The 14,135-nt window shown below is 40.4% G+C and overlaps 1 protein-coding gene across 2 annotated transcripts in view; it reads left to right on the forward strand.

Annotated features, from left to right (window-relative positions):
* Window positions 1-9,870: 9,870 nt before the first annotated feature.
* LOC105566365 (protein slit) overlaps window positions 9,871-14,135 on the forward strand; it is a 43,796-nt gene continuing 39,531 nt past the window's right edge. For both annotated transcript variants that reach the window (XM_012020292.1, XM_012020295.1), the window contains exon 1: window positions 9,871-10,229. The gene's annotated coding sequence lies outside the window, so the exon portion shown is untranslated. The remainder of the gene's footprint in view (window positions 10,230-14,135) is intronic.

Genomic DNA, 14,135 nt, shown 5'->3' on the forward strand with positions numbered 1-14,135 from the left:
GTCGCTTTGTGCGCAAATACCGTCCCAAATGTTTGAATCGCGACACGATCAAAGCGTATTTACACAACGTGCTTTTCTCTCCCGTGTAACATTTCTAGTCTTACACACGCCGATTATGTATCGCTTGGTCATAATAATTAAATACCAATCGCAAATTTGTCGAATAAATCATCGCTTTGAGGCAACTGTTGTTAAAATTATGTCATCATACATTCTTTTGTGAATAAAAAGATATCCAACAAATTCACCTTTCGATATTGCACAATTGCGCAAAGTGTGCGCCATAACTGGCGCGTTGCCTATAAAAGATAGGCATATAAATGCGCATAAATGCTGAAATAAATGTCATGCTAAATTGCAAAGTGCCCGCGGTCATCAGCAACGAATATTCGACTGCAATTATGTGATCGGCCATGATGATATTTATGATAATGCGTTAAACGTATTAGAGAAATGCGCGCGGTATGCATCGCGCATGTTACGAAAACACGGTATTACCATTTTAACTATAGTGCAACATAATCGCGATATTACAGACGCAGGCCACCAAGGATTTATTTACATGTATCACGGGTGATAAGTGTAGCTATTAGTAGTGCGGCGCGCATTATCCGCAATGCACGCAGCAACGAATGAGTTTACGCTTTTGAGTTTCGACAAGTCAACATCGACGTTCTATAAATACTTTATGACCCAATTGTTACAAATTCAGATTTGGGCCATCAGATTATTAAAAGGATCAATATTTCTTCGTAATATGAGTGGATATAGCACATCAATTATTATATCGCAGTCTATCGTAAAGAAAAATACACGTATTTAATTTTGTACGTGTAAATTTTCGGTATATATAGAATCAGATTGTTAGATTTAATATGAATTACTAAAGATAAAAGACATCAATGTACTTTTGGGGTTTGTCACAAATTAAAATCTGTAATTACAAATGCGTGTAGCGTTATATATGCCTGATTATTTTTAAATCGCAATTTTCTAAGATATCGATATGTTTGCCACGAGAATTTTTTATGTTTTCTAAATTAATTAAATTCTAAAATTCTAGAATTAAATTTTTTAAATCCTAATATAGAAATATCCTTCTCTTTACTACGCTAAACTTTTACGAGAAGCTGCGATAAGATATCAACGCTAATGTTAATTGGAAAAACAGTTTTTTCTTTTACGTCATCTTCAACGTAAATGCAAAACTTTATTTTTCGTCCCCGACCATATCATGTGAATATGAACATCTATAAGTAAATTGACCGTATGACTTTTTTGTAATTTATTCGCCGAGAATTTGTAGGGCAAAATGCAAATACACGCGACTCGACAACGATCGTTACGGATGTTTTATCCGCGACATCCAAATTAATCAAATTTACTCACAATTAAATATCTTCTCTGTCTCAATAATAGATTAAGTTAATTAAAACTAATGATATGAAATGTAAATCGTCCAAGTAGCGCACATATTTATAGACTCGTACACGTTTTGAGAACTCTTTAGGCTAGTTAACGCAGAATAAACCGAAAACAAAGACGTATTCATAAAAGGATTATGTAATTAGAGAAATATTCATTTATAACATGATATTCATAATCTCTTGAGTGCGTACATTCGTAATAGAAATTATGCACTAGAAAGGTGAAATTTAAAATAATGGCAAATAATTCTTTCCACTTTTTGCGTATTTATAATTATAAAAAATTCAAATTACACTATATCTTCTTACAATGTACAAGTTACCCGAGAAACAATTAATTTTTGGGACAAAAATGTAAAATACTACTAAACCCGTTAATGTTATTTAAAGTTGTAAAGAGGGCTGAAGGATTCTCCTTTGAAAAGATATATCATTTTGCCGGGTTTATCCTTTCATATAGCATGAAGGACATTAATCCTTCTTTCATGTTGGAAAAACATCTTGATAATGCTCGTGAAACGTCACATGACGGGAGAAAAACGCGAACGTACGCTCAATTACACGAGCATGCATTTCAAGTAGTAGCGGGCGATTTTCCTTAATTACTGAATCCTCTACAATACCAACTTTGATTATAGCCAGGCACGTGAGCTTCGCTTTCTTGCTCAAATTGTACACACAATCGCGCGAAAGGATTATGACGTTATTCCCGTGGAGTTCGTGCCAAGTGCGGGAGGAAAAAGACGGGACATAAGTCTGAAAGGTATACGCTACGAAAATATATCGTTTACTCTAACTCTAAGGGTAATACCAACGTGCGAACGAGCACCGAGTTGCAGAATTATTTATTCAATTTGTTACCAGATCGATACTACGGGAGATTTCTCTCAAAATACAGGATGCCAATACCAAGTGATAAACTTTGTGTTCGATTTGCCTTACATGTCGAAAGGACGACACCGCGAGGTTGCAATGTATCGTTATTGCGGGCAATACGCGGGCATCTAAATTGAAATTTCAACTTTAAATTGAAACACAAATCCATCGTAACCTCCGGCAAAAATCTGGCATTGTCACTTCTTTTATTTTCAGAGGTAGCGGATTTTCCCCACGCGAAAATGTACAAAAATCCGATACGTCCATATTTATTGACTGATCCTGGGCATTTTCCCTCTACGCTCCTTCGCGCGCGGAATTTTGCCCGGGTGCCGTTAACAACATAAAAATACATAAGCCTTCGACGCTGCGTTTCAATTATTCGCGAGCTGTATTTTTGGTTTATCGCGAAATCGACTGGCGAAATAATCCCGCTGCTCACGTAACCAATTGGATTGTGCTTCCCTCCCTTCTACCACCGTTCGACATTCTCTTGAAAAAAAAGTGTCTAAATATTTCATAGTTATGATTTGCGTGACACGTTCCGCGTATTTGCCGATAAATCACGCGCGAACTGCACGAGCTTCGCTATAGCTTCCGTTTTACGGCTTACGCACTGACGCGAAATTCTAAGTCGACACGTACCGAAATCTTTCCATATTTCTCGTCCACTTTTTTCGATTGTTCCATCTCGTAAGACTCTGACTCGAGCATTGACGAAATAAATTCTCGAGCGGTGCAGACAGCGATCCGTTGCAATCACGAAGCGTTGACTCTCGCAGTTCCCGCCGCGAGAGTCAACGGCGAGGAATTAACGTTGGCGCTAATTAAGCGGCTCGCGTTAACGGTAATTAGTCGTCGCTCGAAGAGAGAAAGAGAGAGAGAGAGGCGTCGCGTCGCGGCGCCGTTTAGATTTAGACGCCTGATTTCCCGGCATGAAAGCACACCGTGCACTCTCTCTTTCTCTTTCCCTTTGTTTCTATGCAACGAGCACGCACCCTTTCAAGTTTCGCTCGCGGCGTTACGTGCGCGCTACACTCGTGTCCGAGCGCGTGAGTATGCGTGTAACTTCATCCTCGACGAGCGATGTACATCGTCCGTGATTTACCTCGCAAATATACAGCCGGGCCGAAAGCGTCTGGGAATTTATACACGTAACAGGCTACGCACTCGTATTTTATTGTAATTTTTCCTCGACGTTAATTACCTTTTAGTCCACGCGCGCGCGCACACACACACATACATACGTACCGTTGTGCGCAATAATTTAATAAGCCGATAAATGTAAAATGAAGATAATAAATATTTGCGAAAACCACCTCTTTTCTTCGATATCTTTATTTTTCTCTTTTACTATTCGGATAATGTATTGTTAGAAAATCGCGGTAACCGCGCACATAATTTACCATCGACCTATATCGTATATGCACTTTATGATAATGTGAATTAAATTTGCAATTCTTCTGAATAACTGCAGTAATCATAAAGAATGTACTGTGCATCTTCGCGTAAGAGAAAAAGACTCGCAAAAAAAATGCATCGCATTTTGACATTGTAATCAAGAATGTCAAGCATAACACCATGCACGTTTATAATGAGTACGTAGACTGACGGTATGACATGATTAACGAAGGACGTGACGACGAAAGGGCAGAAACGAAAAAATGACGTAAAGGCAAAAGCATTTTTTCCCAGGCGCTCTTCCGCGCGGAAAAAAAATAGCACGAACAGAAGCGCTAAAATGCACGACTCTGACAGGCACTTCCGCCTCGAGAAGTTTTTCGTTAATTGCTGCGCGCACGTTGGGAAGAACAAAAAAGTGGTTGCCATTGCCGCTATATTCCAGCATCAATATCGTACGGCGATATTTTTTTTTTACAACAAAAGTTAAACAATTATTTGCTACCTTTGTAAAACTCGCAAGAGGACGATAATGATGGAGCCAATTTAAAATTAAATATTTTATCAATATTGTCTTCAAACGGTGATTTATACGCGATAAAAAGATGCACAGCCGTGTTTGATATTATAAGAAATTTTGTTTGCTTTCTTACGAGCGATGTTATAATTTCGTCCAAATATTATTAATAAATAGGAATCCGTTAACAGAATCGCAACAATTTTATTAAACGTTATTTATCGTGAATTAAATAACTTACTCCTATTGTAAGCTGTACACTTTTTCATCGACGTGGAGTAATAGATTTACAATCTCTTTTTAATAGAATTCTGATATTTTTGGAATTTCTCTTTGACCAACAACGCCCTTTATTTGTGAGAGGATCATGTTTCCAAATTAAATTTTTTTTAATCAATAACGGGAAGCACATTCTTTAGCTATATTTGTTTTAAATATTGTGTCATCGATAAAAGCTTCAACAATATTTCGCTCCACTTGCGTTCAACGTCCTAATTTAATCTCATACAAAAATATATCTCGTCTACTAGAGGTTTTCGCGTCGGCGAAACTAAAGAGAAAATCAAAATTGGTAAAAAATATAAAAATAAGACAGCAGATTTGCCATTTTAAAGTGCACCGACTGACAGTTTACCGGCAATCTCTCGGGCATTCCGTGACGCGTGTGCAGCTAAATCCTACTTACGTCACAAAGAGGAAAATAAGGATACTTTTGCCCAATACGACAGGTTGTGCCTGTAACGTTGACGGGAACGACATTTCTCAGTCATTTTCGTAATTCATTAATAACTAATGTGGGGAAAGCGCATGTTTTTATCGGCTCGCGATTCACCTGGCGCAGCCACATAAATTGCAATTAACGGTATACTACGTGAACAACTCGCTGACGGACGTGTCGTGGCATTTCATAACCATAAACGAGAATTTATGTTTCCAGTTATATTAGTCGGTAATGGAACTTAAAACTATCTTGCGCAAATTTTGCCATTTTAATTAGTCACGTCATTGAATAAAATATGTTTCATATCCTGAATGGATTGGCACAAACATTAATGCGCATTAAATATGCAATTAAACTTTAAAATTATATATATTTTTTACATGTTATTTCGCGGAAATTTTTACAACTTTATTTTATTCGAATTAAATAGACTTCAGAGTTTAACAGTTCCGAGAATTTAATATATTTTTGTATCGATTTCCATATGTATCATTTTTAAAGAGCAACGTATCGCCGAGCATAATATATCGTATTTTGTTTATCATAAATTATCGTATCTCGATGGTAATTTTATTTATCATCGAGAAGAACTCGAGAGTATGGAGAACCGAAAAATATTACCGAGGGGTAAACCGCTGACCAAAACCATGTACACCAATGCTTACTAATGCCCAGTGGGCATTACTTTATCTTATTATCTTCTTTTATCTTTATAATGCCCTAGCGAGGCCTAATGGCCAAACTAATGCCTAGTAATGCCCAGTAATGCTGCAAATCTGCACAACCACAATGCCCTCGGCGGTTTACCCCTCGAATATTACGTTACATGACCTATGCCAAAAGTTGATGTTTCGCAAACGGTTACGACTGGCACAGCAATTTGCGAGCGACTCCGACGGGTACGAACGTGAAAAACACGCGGTTTTCGCCAATTCCCGAACAACTTCGGTTACCCACCCATGGAAGAAAAACGACGAAACTGTTTATCGCGAATGTCGTGTAACGAAGGGCCCCGAACACAGAGGGGGAAGGGGGAGAGTTTTAATATTTCCGGAAGGCCGCGGAGGAGACGGACGGCGTTGTTTAATTATCTTGATTACAATGCCGCTCCGCGATCCGCTGATTGCGCAGGACGTAAAAGGGGGGGTCGTCTAACGAACTTGGCCCTTTGATCCTCGCGCCGAAGTTCTTAATTATTTTTCCGCTGTTTCTTTCGGGCGATCGCGCCCGCGCGCGAGCAAACGGCGTCTCGCCACGCAGACGATTTATCCAACCGCTTCTCGATCCCGCCGCGTGTGCCATCCTCGTCCGCGATTACGTAAGTTAACCCAAGAAATTCCACGCGCGCGTAGGTGGACCGTATATTTTACATCGTCGTGCATTTTATTACAATTCAAGCGTAATATACTCGAGTCCGGTTTTATGCGGTATATATGGAAGGTATAAAAGGATTCCCTTTTGCATAAAGCTCGAGCTATCCTTAACGTTTTATTGCGCTATAATCGAACGAGACAGGACGCGTCGGAATAATTTAAAAAGTTTAAAATGTACTACACAGAGATAAATTATCGCTCTTGAGTTTAATAATGGGTACGTGTACGGGCACGTATCGCGGAGAAACTTTCTCCTTCTTTTCTCGCCGTAACGCCCAAAGTTTAATGTGCCACGGTTGATATTCGGTAAGAGGTGACGTAAGATTCGAAAAAATAGTGGGCCACCCGCGACCAGTCACATTGCTGTACGCATGGCAATTTTTCGTATTTTCGATATATCCCTCCCAAAGTTTCATTTTAATATCAATATCTCATTACGAAATTGAAGATGCAGTATCGAAATCATTTTTTTAATGATTCATTATAAGACGATACATCGAAATAATATGTTAATGTCAATTATTTTAATTGACATTATGTAGAGTTCCGAGATGATCGACAGAAGAAATTTTCTGTTATGCAACGGAACTTTTGTCGGATTTCACGTTACATCTTATTTTGCCTCACGTAATGTAAGGCGAAATTATAAATTAATTATATTGGATGGACAGACCAGAACAAATTAAGATAAAATTGATCCATAACGTTCATGTAAGAATAGGTATAATTACATAAATAATACCGCGTTTTTATGAAATTAATTAACAAATATGCCATATAGCTAAAATGTGTTTTCTTCTACTTTATACGAAATACGCAAATAATATATAATTTTGTTGCGCCAATTTAAGTAATATTTAATCCTGGAGAAATATAAGAAGAATACTTGAACCTTACCTTATTAAACACATAACTGGGAAAAAAGGGAAAGTAGAAAAGAAAGCAATACACTACATGTGTTTCTTTCATTTTCTATAAAAAAATATAAAATGACTACTTATTTCAGCAATCTTTTAAAAAATATATATATATAGAAAAGAGAATTTAAAGATTCTAATCCTCATCCTGTCTAAAAAGAATAAGAATATCACAAAGAGAAAAGTATAATTTTACTTGTACAAAAATATAATCATTGCATTTTTCGTGATGTTATTTTACTCTACTTTATATTCTCCTTTATTTTTCAATCTATAAAGAAATATAAAATGACTACTTATTTTAGCAATCTTTTTCAAAAAAAAATATATAGAAAAGAGAATTTAAAGATTCTAATCCTCATCCTGTCTAAAAAGAATAAAGATATCACGAAGAGAAAAGTATAATTTTACTTGTACAAAAATATAATTATTGCATTTTTCGTGATGTTATTTTACTCTACTTTGTATTTTCCTTTATTTTTCAATACTTCTATTTAAGCAGCGAACAGTTAACCGACTATTTGGATACTAATATAGTCCGTTATGCACGATTCAAATTACATTATTAAAGTTTTCATAACTTTCTCAACTGCTGAAAATCTTTGTTTTCTAACTTGCATTATCTTTATAATCTAACTCGGGCCAACTTGCATAATCTTTATTCATGTTTACGAAGTGGCCGTATAAATTTCGTGCGAGTATCTCGCAAATAATTCTTCCGTAAAACCTCAGAATAACGCTTCGAAACAGGGATTTCCAATTTCTCTGTTGGAAGCTCTGCACATCGTGTACGTGCGTGCATGGGTGCAAGCGCATTCCCGTACACACGATAAATCGACGAACGATCGTACATCCAGGATTAAACATTTAAGTCTCGATCTGTTCCAGTCCATCCATTTCAAGACAACGGACGCTATGAAATGTTTATGCATATTTCTCCATAATATTTTTCCACTAACCGAATACATACATTCAAATGCGCCACGCGGGCGCATGACAATTTTTGTTCACAGCTCCGTTGTCTCGATGTAAAAAAAAAGCAACATTATTTGTCACTTACCAACCGTTGCGCAACAGCGGAGTTGTCGAAACTGCATTAATCTGCACAGAAATAAAACAATTACATTACAACGGTGCTCAAAATAATTATTCAAAAATTCATCGTTGCACGCGTCGACTTTTATATTCGTCAGGTAGACGTTTAATTAAACGGTCACGCAATTGTGCGAACAAACTTTTTTCTCGAGCAGTGCACAAGCTCTTACGCGAGGGGGAAACCGCTGAACAAAATCTTGTACACCAAGTGGGCATTACTTTATCTCATTATCTTATTTTATCTTTGCAATGCCCCAGCAATACCTAATGCCCAAAAAATGCCCAGTAATGCCGCAAATCTGTACACCACACGCCCCCAGCGGTTTTCCCCTCGCATTTACGTAACAAACACAAGTCCTTCTCTTACTTAAATCACGCGGAACCAACGATCCAAATAAACGGACGGAATCAACGACCGATGACGTACAACGTTATACGAATAACAAATTATGCGTGCGTACTCACCCATGGGGTGCTCCGCTGATGCCCGACGCCTCCCAGGCCAGTGGGGTCAGGCACGCCGCATTCGCACAGCGCAACACAACACTCGCGAGAACGAGGGCGTTAATTACGATCGCGTCCGAATTAATTATCAGGCCGCGAGCGGGGAGGGGGAGAACGACGTCGCGCGACACTTCGCACGGCAGTCCTCGAAATTGATCGCCGAGATTTCAACGTTAGCGGGCCCTCACCCTTACGTCGCGCGCGGAAATGTACAGTCGAAACTCGCGTGCCCGGCGCTTCGCAGAAGTTACCGGCTAAGGTCCGATTTCACCGTCGTTCACCGTCGCCGAACGCGAATCTTGGCGCTATTCTTCGATAGCGGTCGAGCCGCCGGCTACAAAAGCTTCGAGACGTTTCTCCTCTCCTTCCGTAACAGCCTGCGTTCGGCATTGCACGTCCGGCAATGAGGCGTCGAAATCCGTCTCCTCTTTCTCTATCCTTCACCTTCCTCTCGGTCGCACGAACGCAAGGGAGCCCACCGACGCCTCAGCTTTGCGATGCCGAACGCAGGCTCTTTTCTGAAAGACAGGAGAATATCTTGAGAATATTTGAAGCGACAGCTCGTGACCGCAGCCAGGAACAAGATGAATCGATTAAACTGAGCGACGTTAAGCGAAGCCGGTAAAGGCGGGGCCCGGGCGTCAATTCTGTATCTCGCGATATACTGAAAATGCTACAATAAGTGAGCGGCTTTGTCTCTCTCTAACCGTCCCCGTAGAAAGAGACAAAGCTATTCACTTGTAGCACTTTCGCCGTAGCGCAGGATACAGAATCGACTCACTGATGTCCCGCGTATCAATTGGCCGTCCGCGCAGATTTATTCGGTGGTCGCGGGCGATCGCGAGTCGATCGTAGGAATAGCGCGCTCTCCGCCGTTACTCATCGCCACCGCGTCCCGAAGGATAATGCGAGCCGTAACGGCCCGCGCCGCCCGGCAATTAGCTGGGACCTTGAACCGCGCGGCGACACGTAAACAAGTGCGCCGCAAGCCGAGCCGCCGAACGTTAACGGATTCCCGGAAATACGTGCGCGATATCGTAAACAACTACGCATTCCATCGCTCAGTGTATTCGTGCGCGTCTTTAACTTCACACCCTCGCCCCGGCGAGCTCCGGATCCCAAGTTTAAGACCGCGTCGCGTCGCTTGAGATCGTGAGATATTACTAGTAGTGTGTGTGCGTGCGCGCGCGTGTGTGTGTGCGTGTGTGTCGATAATTACCAGCGGCTCGTGTAAAACGACCGCATTTCGAGGCTCTCGGGGGAGAAATTAACGCGGGTTGGCCGATCGCGAGCCTCGGATCGAACGTTCATAGACGCGAATGTACCAAACGCGTAGCCGGACGCGAGCATCGCGCTCGGAAAAGTATCGCGACACCGAGAGTCTCCGTCTCCATCCCGATAAGTGAATCGCCCGCGACGCCCCCCGCGACGACCGTCGCGTCGCTCGAGATCGCCCGTGAAATTCGTGATCGCGAGAGATTACTAATGGCGTGTGCGTCGATAATTACCAATGGCCAGTGAAGAACGATCGCATTTCGAGACTCTCGGGGGAGAAATTGGCGCGGATCGCCGTACATCGGCCGATCGCGAGCCTCGGATCGAACGTTGATAAACGCGAATGTACCAAACGCGTAGCCGGACGCGAGCATCGCGCTCGGAAAAGTATCGCTCGCAATGTGTCGCGACATCGAGAGTCTCCGTTTCCATCCCCGATAAGTGAATCGCCCGCGACGCCCCCCGCGACGACCGTCGCGTCGCTCGAGATCGCCCGTGAAATACCTGAATCCGATGAAATTGGTGATCGCGCGAGATTATTAATGACGTGTGCGTCGATAATTACCAATGGCCAGCGAAGAACGATCGCATTTCGTGACTTACGGGGGAGAAATTGGCGCGGGACGACGGGACGACGCGCGATACCTCCCGCTCGCTCGAGCCTCGCCGCACGAATGGGCGCCATCTTTACGCGGGAACAGTTCGCGCTCGCCGCGCGCGGCAAATACGAACCGCCCGAAATTCGAAAAACGCCGCGAAGTGCCTATATTGCGTGATAGAGGTGCACTGTTCTTTGCGTGACAAATGAATTTTAACGAGGAAGCGATTGCCGCTCATCGAATGGCACGTTTGTCCGAAGAATAAAAATTCTATGCGTTTCCATCGGCGGGAGATTTGCGAATGGACACTAATGATAAACGCGTATTCGAATCGGTAAATGTGTGCGCGCGTGGTTTTAATAAATTAAGGTCTCCGTGATCTGTCGTGAATTTTGAAACGCAGAATAAATCTCCGGAAGCGGTGCGGTGATTTAATATCGTTTCCCCTCCAGATTTATTTAAAGTCTCACAATTTCAGTTCTTGCCGAATAGAAAAAAAACCCGATCCACCGGATAACATTGGTCGGTTTCGGTTTGCAACCTGCAAAATTATTCTTTTCACTTGAGGTCTCCCGACCTTAATTAAAATCTGATCCCCTATGCAAATCCACAACGTACCGAAACATTTTATACAATGAAATAAAATATATCTTTCTCAACTGATATGCAAATGTGATAGATGGCAGTTATCGCAAATTTTTCGCGTCAAATGTAACCTCCGCGCGAGAAATCTCTTCGATCCCACAATTCGATAAGTATTTTTTTAATTTTTCACGTAATAAAGGTCCATTCTATTTAATTATCTTACAAATTACTATAATAACAAAGAAAATGGTAAATCGGTACGGGAGAAAACGGATCCGTGTTCTCCATACGATTATTAAACCCACAGAAAAAATTTCGGAATCCAATGCTGCACTGAAAAGAAAATTTTCACTACCGTAGCTAATCATAGTTTGCTAAAAGTATTTTGCTGCCATAACTAGAAATTTCTAAACTGCAATCTAAAATGCCAATAGCACAGTAGCAAAATATTTAACTATCACAACTAAATATATTACTTGTCCATATTTTACAACTGAAATTTAGTTGCCGCATACGGTTTTTAGCTACGTCAATTACATTTTTCTTTCCGTGTATTACACTTGAATGTATCACGAAACAGGATCGACGTAGCGCCAATCATATTTATTATAGAGAAAGGAATATTTTAACCTTAAGTGAAAAATTCTAAAATCTATAATAAAATGATAATATGCATCGTCTTTTGTCGAATATCGTGGCAAGACGGTGGAAAATGTATTCTAAACGCAAGAATATATAAACTTACATTTATATAAGTTACTCTTGTCTCGGTATAGTAAGCCAATCTTTTTAATTCGATGGAGGGGAATAAGAATTATTGATTTTATTTTGATATTGACTTATTCTTATACTAAATGAGGTTGTGAGAAATATAAATGTATCAAGAATATATTTTTTTTCTCGGTATACAGAAATCCTTTCTGAGGGTGTACATTTTCCTCCCTCCCGTAATTGTTACAGCACACGCATCGCTACCGCACACGCATCCTCGCGTTCGGTCGGTACACGAGACAGAGATTTCATCTCGCACCTTGAACACTTAACGCATTCCGCCGCGTTCCTGAATTACACGATGAGCGTAATAGACGCGCGGTACGTCCTGTTTTACAGCGCGGGAGGATGCACGCTATCGCGATAAAAGCTCGCGTGGGTCATCGCGCTCACTTTATGTCCTCGCGATATGGGGTCGGTCCACTTGCTGGGTAAGAACACAGAAAAATCACGCCGCTACAAGGGACTATCTGAAATCTAAGGGACTCCGCGTCGTTTCCCTCCGCATTATGGCGAGTCCGCGCAGGTCGTTATACATACCGGCGCATTTGTCTTTTCCGAACCAGTTGCACCGACCGGTGTACGACTGTCAAGGAACCTTGAGGGAGATGCATGCACTTCCGCTGGATAAAACGTTACAAATTGCTGCTCCGAGGTCGCGAAAGTGATATTAGAAGGGATCGCGTATCTGCCCGAATGTTTTATCGTCAGTTCATTTTCGCGTTTCCATACGACGTTCGTTAGGATGCGCATATTAATCGCCGCAACGCCAAAATTCTCCATCAAAAGAAAGGCAAACATTTTTACAAGTTGTCTCAATGGCATCCTTTTCTACACAGTAAAAAATGAAATGTTGAAGTTAACATTTGTCACGTGTCCTAAAAAGTCCACTCTACATTTTAAGATAAGATAACATTTATTGCGTTTGTAAATGTTAATTAATCAACATTAATTAATAATGTTAATAATGTCAACACAAGAAAAATTTTACGTCTAAACACCCGATTTTTTACTGTGTATTTGTTATCCCGCTTAAAAATTATGGTGCGAATTTATTTTTGTTTGACTAACAGCGTATTTGTGAAATCAGAGCAAACGTCTCGAGCGAATCTAAAACTATGTCTGCACAGTTGAAAATTCGGTGTTAAATTTAACAGACATCACACCCAAACGGTCCACACATATTGTTGTGTTAATTTAACATAATATGGATATGTTAAAAGATCGCACTAATACTCTGTTAATATTTTAACACAAAATAAATTTTCTGTAAAATTAACACATTTTTAAAGATAAAATAAATTTAGAAAATGTAATTTTTAAATTTTACAGATGTAATAAGTCAAATGACGGTTGGAAATCACTCTCACTTATGTTATATGTATAGAATATATGTGTTGTGTAACATTAAAAAATAAATACATATTGTGTAGTTTTAACATTTCTTTTCAGGTATTTTAATAATTTTACATTTCAGGTGAATTAACTTGAGTAATATGTGACATTAATACATGAATGTCTTAAACATTTAACACAAAAATTTTCACCGGCATTCTTTTTTTAACAAGAAGACACAAATTTTCCAACTGTGTACAAGCGAAAAACAAGATTGTGTGCGCGATTATAATCATTGGCAAGTGTATTTCGCTTCCATCATCGTCGTTGCTCGAAAATCAATATAATTTTGCAAAAATTTGCCGTGTGTGCGACCGAAGACTCTGATCGATTGCCCGCGTTCGTTACTAGAACGCGTTAACGAAGGCAGATCGCGACTTTGCGAATTTTACGATAAAATAATCGCCCGTACTTTTCATGCTGAATATTTATGAGGTAATGTTATACGTAATATCTAACGTTGCCGGATAAATTCTAGTCGCGCGTAACTGGAATCTACAGCTGATCGGCGATTCGAATAATACGCGAGCGCGCTTATCTAAATTGTAAAAAGGCTCCGGGTTATTTCCATTGCTCCGTAGTCCGGGGTCAGGACGTGTTGCACCGCCGCTACGTGGGCGAATATTTATTTTTGCTTGACTAGTTACACCCGCTAACGAACCACCCACACCGTCGGAAA

This window comes from Vollenhovia emeryi, unplaced genomic scaffold (genome assembly GCF_000949405.1).
Source record: "Vollenhovia emeryi isolate VEMERY1.0 unplaced genomic scaffold, V.emery_V1.0 DF939145.1, whole genome shotgun sequence".
Taxonomy (NCBI): domain Eukaryota; kingdom Metazoa; phylum Arthropoda; class Insecta; order Hymenoptera; family Formicidae; genus Vollenhovia; species Vollenhovia emeryi.